Source organism: Pelophylax lessonae (genome assembly GCF_965119305.1).
Source record: "Pelophylax lessonae genome assembly, chromosome: 1".
NCBI classification, from domain to species: Eukaryota; Metazoa; Chordata; class Amphibia; order Anura; family Ranidae; genus Pelophylax; species Pelophylax lessonae.
The window spans coordinates 182728626-182736612 of record NC_138768.1 but is presented as its reverse complement, the minus strand read 5'-3'; the positions used below and the strand labels follow the sequence as shown (position 1 = coordinate 182736612).

Here is a 7987-nt window from a genome sequence, read left to right as displayed (position 1 = left end):
TCATTTTTGAGTTATTAAAGATTTAATGAAGGTCACCGAAGGTCACTCAGCCCCCCTACAACCCCCAAAAGACCTGAAAACATGCTGGTTGGTTAGAACATCCAAGTGAAAAAGGTTAAACAATCCAAGTGAAAAATAGAACACCAACATGTCAGAAAAAAAAATCAAAAACAGTTGGAAAAAGGACCACCCCCTTGTGTCAGTATTTTGTTGGACCACCTTTTGCTTTAATTACAGCCTTTAGTCTGTTGGAATGTCTCTACTAACTTTGCACATCTAAACCGTGCAATATTTGCCCACTCTTCTTTGCAGAACTGTTCAAGTTCAGTTAAATTTGATTGTGACTGTAGACTGCAGTCTTCAAATCATTCAACAGATTTTTGATGGGGTTTAATTCTGGCTCTGACTAAGCCATGCAAGGACATTCACCCTTTTTCTCCTGTGTGGTAATTTTTGTTGTGTGCTTTGGATCATTGTCATGTTGGAAGGTAAATCTTCTTCTCATTGACAACTTTCAGGCAGAGGGCAGCAGAAGTTCCTCAAGAATTTGATGGTATTTTGTTCCATCCATTTTTCCTTCTATCCTGACAAGTGCTCCAGTCCCTGCTGCAGAGAAACACTCCCATAACAGGACACTACCACCTCCATGCTTTATTGCAGGAATGGTGTTACTTGGATGGTGAGCTGTATTGGATTTCCGCCATTGACAACATTCCTACAATAAAGCATAGTTCTCAGTGTTCTCATGATTCTCAAACATTATATAATTTCTGAAAGCAGAGGCCATGGAGAATAAAATGGAGGCTGTTGCAATTTTTTATGTCACATGATATTTGCGCAGCTGTTTATTAAACACAAATGTTCAGGAAAAAAAGAATCTCAAAGGATATGTTTACCTTTTGGGGAAAAAAAATAATAAAGGCACATATTTTTGCAGGAAAAAATATGCATTTATTATTTTTTTCCCTAAGGAGCCTGAAAAGCGTTGCATCAGTGATCAGTGACAGGCTGAGAATAAACTACGAGACTGCTCATTAGCTGCCTCACATTCCATTCAGAACGACAAGCCGTGAGCTGCAATGGGTAACGGTAGTTGTAGTTCATGCATTCACAGGAAACTGAATGAATGTTGCTGCCATGTGGGTGGAGCTCCGCATAGCCACGTTATTTTCAAGTAGAAACAGTGGGCATGGGGAGAAGATCCCCCACTCGTTGTCAAGGGGGGGTGGAGAGGGGGGAAGGATGCCACAGCTGGAACATGTTACATGTTCCACCTTAAATAAAAGCGGAACATGTTGCAAAAGGTGAACGTATCCTTTATTTGAATTTTAGTGAACACAAACACAATATAATACCCAGTTTTTGGTAAAATATAAATTATGATGTTGCATCAAGTAAATACTGTAGATATCAAATATGTCAAGATTTAAAATTGCGCACACCTGTGAAATGGCAGAAAACATGCTTTAAAAGCCTTTCTAGGTTATCAGTTTAGAATTATTGCACTCACTACAAGGTTTGTGGTGATACCACACATGCGGGGCGCAATCACTGTTTATATACGAGTTCCACACCTACGTGCATGTTCACATTTTATTTTTACACCTTTTTTCATCTAAGGTTCTTGCTCTCACAAGGGGTGAATAAGAACCCTTGTGATAGGTTTGGACAGTGCCAGGTTTTCTTTATAGAGAGATCAAGGGTCTTTTAGACCCCTGATTTATCCTACAGCTTCCAAAGTAGCTGATTAAAAAAAAAGATATGTTTGATCAGCTGCCTCCCTGGCTGTAACGGCCAGGAAATTACAGCACTGAAACCAGAAATGATGAAATCCTCATTGTTTTTGGCTTTATTCATTACAGAGGAGATGGGGGAACAGATTTTCCTCCATCTCCTCTTTGGGCAGGAAACCCGACTGCATACAGTGTTTCTGGCAGGGCTTTTTTTCTCAGAGAATAGGTGCAGGAACTCCCCCTTTCTCAGTCACTTCTTGTCTCTGCCCCCTACCTACCTCTGAGCACCATCCCTTGGTTCCACCCCCTACCCACCTTCCAGTACTGCCCCTTTTAGAGAATACAAAACCAACTATCAGTTTGTGGTAAGTAATTTGAATGGAATTTGTTAATAACAAGAAAAGCAGTAAAATAGATCTCCCGCAGCCAGCAACAATAGATCCCCCCTCAGCAACAATGGGCCCTCCCCAGCAAAAAATAGGGCCATACATGTTCAATTTTCTTGTACAATTTTCTGTTAGATTTACCACAGACCACATAATATGAGGTCAAAGCTAATCAACACTTTCCCTTGTATCCAATTAGGTAGGCCTTTGTACTACTTGGTTGAAGGTAAATTTCAAGAAAATTGTACAGAAAATTGTAAGAAAATTGTATAATGTGCAATAATCATGCTGTCTAATCAGCATCTTGATATGCCACAGCTGTGAGGTGGATGGATTATCTCGGCAAAGGAGAAGTGCTCACTAATACAGATTTAGACAGATTTGTGAACAATGTTTGAGAGAAATAGGCCTTTTGTGTACATAGAAAAAGTCTTAGATCTTTGAGTTCAGCTTATGAAAAATGGGGGCAAAACAAAAGTGTTGCGTTTATAATTTTGCTCAATGTAGTTTTGAGGCATGCCTGTGATTAGTTTTTTTTTTTTTTTTTTACACAAACAATTAAATTAACATTTTCCAATATTGTGTGGTGATTCCATACTTTTTGCCAGGGGTTGTCTACGTGATTCTGCACAGCCTGGCCTGCACTGTAGCTACCGTGTGCTGTTGGCAAGTGGTTAAATAGTGTTTTTGGTTTGTGGTGCTCAGATGCAGTGAAGATCTACTTTAAGGCCCCCTGTACACTAATGCTTCCTGTAACCCTTACACTAACCCAGGGATATGTTAGGTCACTGGCTGGTATCCGAGCCAGATACACACAGGTTACATATTCACAAGTTACGTATTCGATTCTCATTATGTAAGCGATAGCAGTTCTAATAGTTATACTCATTTAACAAAAATATTTACAAACGCTTTCCCTTTAAGATTGCTGCGCAAATACCGTGTGACATAAAAAGTTACAACAACCACCATTTTATTCTGCAGGGTGTCTGCCAAAAAAATATATATAATGTTTGGGGGTTCTGAGTAATTTTCTAGCAAAAATTATGATTTTTACATGTGGGAGAGAAGTGTCAGAGTTGGCCTGGCTGGCAAGTGGTTAATTACTATAAGTAAGTAATATACAAATAATTATTATATATTGTTTTTTTTGATAATCTATTTTTAAAAAAACTGTACTCAAGCAGGTAGCTTAACAGACAAATTACTGAAGTTTGAAGTTATAACTTCAAACTGGTAATTTTTACAGTAAATAGATAAATAATAAATTATTATGTTATAACATATAGTATAATAATGTATTATTTAGCTTGATTAAAAAAGTACCTTTTTAGCAGCAGAATCGGATTCTCCCAATTAATTGTGTGAGAAAAACGTGGATTATGGGTAAACCTTATACCCGTAAACTCATGTTTTTTCCTTGTAGTTAAGAGGGCTGGGTTGGAAGGGAGCATTGTCTTTTAGACACATGCCTCCTTCTATGACACTGCAGTGGGAGTGCCTCCACTGCAGCATTTTTATTGGACAGCTTGGACCAATGGTGCTTTACCATTGGTCCGAGGCTCCAAGCTATCTATTAACCACCTTCCGCCCGTCATATAGCAAAATGACGGCCGCAAAGTGGTTGCTCTATCCTGGCTGGGCGTCATATGACGTCCAGCAGGATAGACCGCTCTGCGCGCCCCCTCACTCTGACACACCACATCTCCGATCCCGGTAAAAAAAACCTATGACGTAGGCTCTTTACCATGTGACCAGCTGTGTCCAATAACAGCTGGTCACATAGTAAATCGGAAGTGCCGTTGATCGGCTTTCCTCAGTTTGCGCCTGACAGGTGCGAGTAGAGGGGAGCCGATTGGCGGCTCTCCTGACGGGGGGTCTGTGCTGGTAATCAGAGCATTGATTACCAGTGCAGACACTTGGGGGATGCCACTAGAGCCACCAGGGATTGCCCACCCATGGCCACCAGGAATGCCCACCCATGGCCACCAGGGATGCTAATCAGTGCTCAGGGAGCCTGTCAGTGCCCTCCTCATCAGTGATGTCCATCATTACAATCTATCAGTGCCGCCCACCAGTGCCCATCATTGCCATCTATCAGTGCTGCCCACCAGTGCCCATCAGTCCCGCCTATCAGTGCCCATCAGTGCCCCCTATTAGTGCCCATTAGTGCCACCTATCAGTGCCCATCAGTGCCGCCTATCAGTGCCCACCAATGCTGCATATCAGTGCTACATATCAGTGCCCATGAGTGCTGCATATTAGTGCCTCATCAGTGCCACCCCATCAGTGCCTGTCAGTGTGGCCTCATCAGTGCAGGAAAAAACTTATTTACTTACAAAATTTTATAACATAAACAAAAAACTTTTTTTTCCAAACTTTTCAGTCTTTTTGTTATTTGTTTAGCAAAAAAGAAAAAAACTTGCAGTGATCAAATACCACCAAAAGAAAGCTCTATTTGTGGGGAAAAAATGACATAAATTTGGTGTAGGTACAGTGTTGCATGACCGCGCAATTGTCATTCAAAATGCAACAGCGCTAAAAGCTGCAAACTGGCCTGGACAGGAAGGGGGTGAAAATGCCCTGTATTGAAGTGGTTAAAACTCAGTGCCTCTGACAAGAAGTCAGAGGCACTATGAGCGCATCCTCTCAGTCTGCTGCAAATAACGCGTGCCAGCTTTTATTTAAACTTGCCGCGCTGTATGTAGCTTCTGACAGGCTGTGCAAGGAGCCATACATTTTGACCAGTAGGACTTTGGCTACCTAACCCCCCCCCCCCCCCCCCCAATTTGGGGTCTCTGTGACCCCAGGTTGCCGAGCTATGACCCTCGAAGCTCAATTGTTTTTTTCTTTTGTTTTTTGAGACTCTTCCTCACCTGCCTCCCCTGACAGCACATCCCTGCATTAACCTCTTGTGTTCATTCACATTCCCCCTGTGCTAAGATCCTCTGTGCACTGATAAATACCAGTAGCATCTCAGGAATCCCCTACTTCACCTACTTCACTGCTGAGAATTTGTATTTCCTGGCCAGCCCCACGTCAGCACACCTGGGTTTGCTCCTCCTGCGAACCCTCAGGACCACCCTTATCCTAGCTTATAAAAGAGGGCCCTCCCATTCCCTCTTGTTCTCCTTTTTTTGGTCTCCAGGCCACATGAAGCAAGCTACAAGTGAGAATGGATCCCCCCTGCCAAACCTTCCCACCCAGGTTTAGCCTCTCCTGGGATTGGTAGGTCCAGACTGATAGAGGTAAATCCTCTTAAAACCCTGGACGCCCTGAGTGCCGGGGCCGCGGGCATGATGGGCTTAAAGAGCCTAAGAGTATGGTGGAGAGGCTGTGGTGTGCTCAGCTCGTTTCCCCTCACCTGTTTGCAGCTATTAGGGATGCACCGGCCGCTCTCCCTGGCTTATATATTCACTGGCAGTGATATCACAGGAGGTGGAGCTGTGGGCGGTGGGTGTAGCCTAGCAACCGCCCTGCATAAGAGGGGAAGCCGCAATGGCAGCTATGCAGAGAGCCATTTCATTTTCTGTCCATGTGCAGGTCAGTGCAGAGAGATAACTAGGTTCCGTATGGCTGTGTTTACTTCCTATAACTCACTCTCTCTCTCTCTCCTATCCTCGTCTGCCTTGTAGTAGCTCTCTGCTGCCACCCAGTGGTTCCCAGACTTGACAGTTTCTTCCTTTCAAGCTCGTCTACTCTCTGCTGCCACCTGCTGGTGCTGTCTTTTCTATACAGGTAAGCAGTATCTTTTATGAAAAGAAAAAGAAAAAGATGGAGCTAGAAAAGTGTCTTTTTATTTTTCTTATCTCTGTGTATTTAACATATTTTATTTATATGTTCTTAAGTTAGAGAAATTTAGGGTGAGGGGAAACGGAGGAAATAGGCTTATCTTACGTTCCTCTTTTTTAGCATGAGCTCGCCACAGCCACAGAGGGCACGAAGATCGTCGGAAAGGTAGGAGGGGGCTACGAGGGACTAGACGGTGAAAATATTTAACACCATATTTAAAGGGTGTTTGTCTTTTAGAAGCAAGAGCCCTAAAAAGAAGCATTCGCATAAGGAAAAGACCCGCCAACGATCTGGTTCACCTCCACCTGAACCACGCTCTAGCCAGGCGCCTCAATCTCCGAGCAGGTCGCACGCTAGTAAGTCTCCAGACATGGAGCCAAGGAGGTCCAAAGGTCGACCCGCAGAGGGCTTATGTTGGGCCTGTACGGCTCCTACTGCTCCTGGAAAACTCCTGTGTGCCAAGTGCATTAAAGATGTGGCCACAGACAAGGAGGCAGAGGCAAACAAGATTAAAGAATATATCCACGAAGCCGTGGCAGATAGCATACACCTGGTGGCTAGTACAAGTACGCCTAGAAGCAGGCCTAAAACAGGGAGTAACCCAGAGTACAGAAAGGGATCACCGCCAGTGCTGGAAATTTCTTCAGGAAGCTCTTCGGAATCAGAGGATCTAGAGGAACATATGTTTGATTTTCAGTTCATAGAACCATATGTCACAGCGGTAAAGGAAGCCATAGAATGGGAGCAAGACTCCCAGCCACCAGAAAAAGTAAGGAGATATTTCCCGACCCTGAAGAAGCAGGGAGCGGCTTTTCCTTTCATGACAGAAATACGAGAATTGTTGGAAGAAGAATGGGGGAAACCAGAGAAGAAAACGAACACCCAGAATCGTTTTTCTAAGTTATACCCTTTTAAGACCGTGGATGCCGAGTTTTGGGAATCTCCGCCGGGGGTAGACGCAGCCCTACAGCGTTTGGCAAGGCAGATGTCTCTTCCTTTAGAAGACTCCGCAACCTACAGGGACCCAATGGATCGACGGGCGGATGCTGATCTTAAAAAGATCTACTCAGTTTCTGGTATGGCCTGCCGCCCGAGCATAGCATTGGCCTCCATCTCCAGAGCCGTTAAGGTATGGGTCACGAATGTGGAGACCGCACTTAACTCAGGAGTAGAGAGAGCCAGGATTGTTACAGCTTTGGAAGAATTAAATCTGACTGCAGCCTTCCTGGCGGAGGCCTCCATAGACCTCGTAAAGCTGTTAGGGAGGCTTATGGTACACTCGGTGACAGCAAAGCGAGCCCTCTGGCTGCGGCACTGGGCGGCTGACAGTGCATCAAAACAGGCACTTTGCAATATTCCGTTTAACGGTAAGATACTTTTTGGAAAGACCTTAGAGGAAGCAATTAAGCGTGCAAAACGGGAGGTAAGACGGGACTCTTACCACAGAGAGCAAAGAAGAGACAACCATCCTTCCGTCCAGGACAGACCGATTTCAGAAGAGCGCGTGAGGCAAGATCGTATAGGCCTGGTCGAGAATATGCAAGGGGCCAAAGGAGAGGAACGCAGAGCTCTTTTTTGAGGGGTGTAAAGTCACGAGCAGCGCAAACGGCGAAGAAGGCCGAGAAGTCTTTTTGACGGTGCATCCGTCCGACCCCTCCAGGTGGGGGCCAGGCTGACAGCCTTTTGGAGGGTATGGACGGACAAAGTCAAGGACCAATGGGTCCAAAGTATGATAAAGACGAGCTACAATATAGTCTTTCGGCAAAAACCACCGAACATATTTGTCCAGACAAGATGGCCACAGGACCGAAAGAAGCAAGAATTTTTAATAGGATACGTAGAAGAATTGTGTCAGAAACAGGCAATCATACCAGTACCGCCACAACAGCAGGGAAGAGGCGTTTATTCCCCAATATTCTTGGTTCCCAAGGCATCGGGAGACCTCAGGCCAGTCCTGGACCTGAGATCGTTAAACCTATTCATCGAACCTCAGGGATTCAGGATGGAGTCCATATATACGATTATATCAGTGATACAGCCAGGCGATTGGATGATATCAATCGATCTCGCAGATGC

At 44.4% G+C, this 7987-nt stretch overlaps 1 pseudogene across 1 annotated transcript; it reads left to right on the top strand.

Moving 5' to 3' along the window:
• The first annotated feature begins 6281 nt into the window (after positions 1 to 6281).
• On the top strand, positions 6282 to 7546 carry LOC309544569 (annotated as a pseudogene). Its single transcript has one exon. The product of its transcript is annotated as an uncharacterized misc_RNA (transcript).
• The last annotated feature ends 441 nt before the right edge of the window (positions 7547 to 7987 follow it).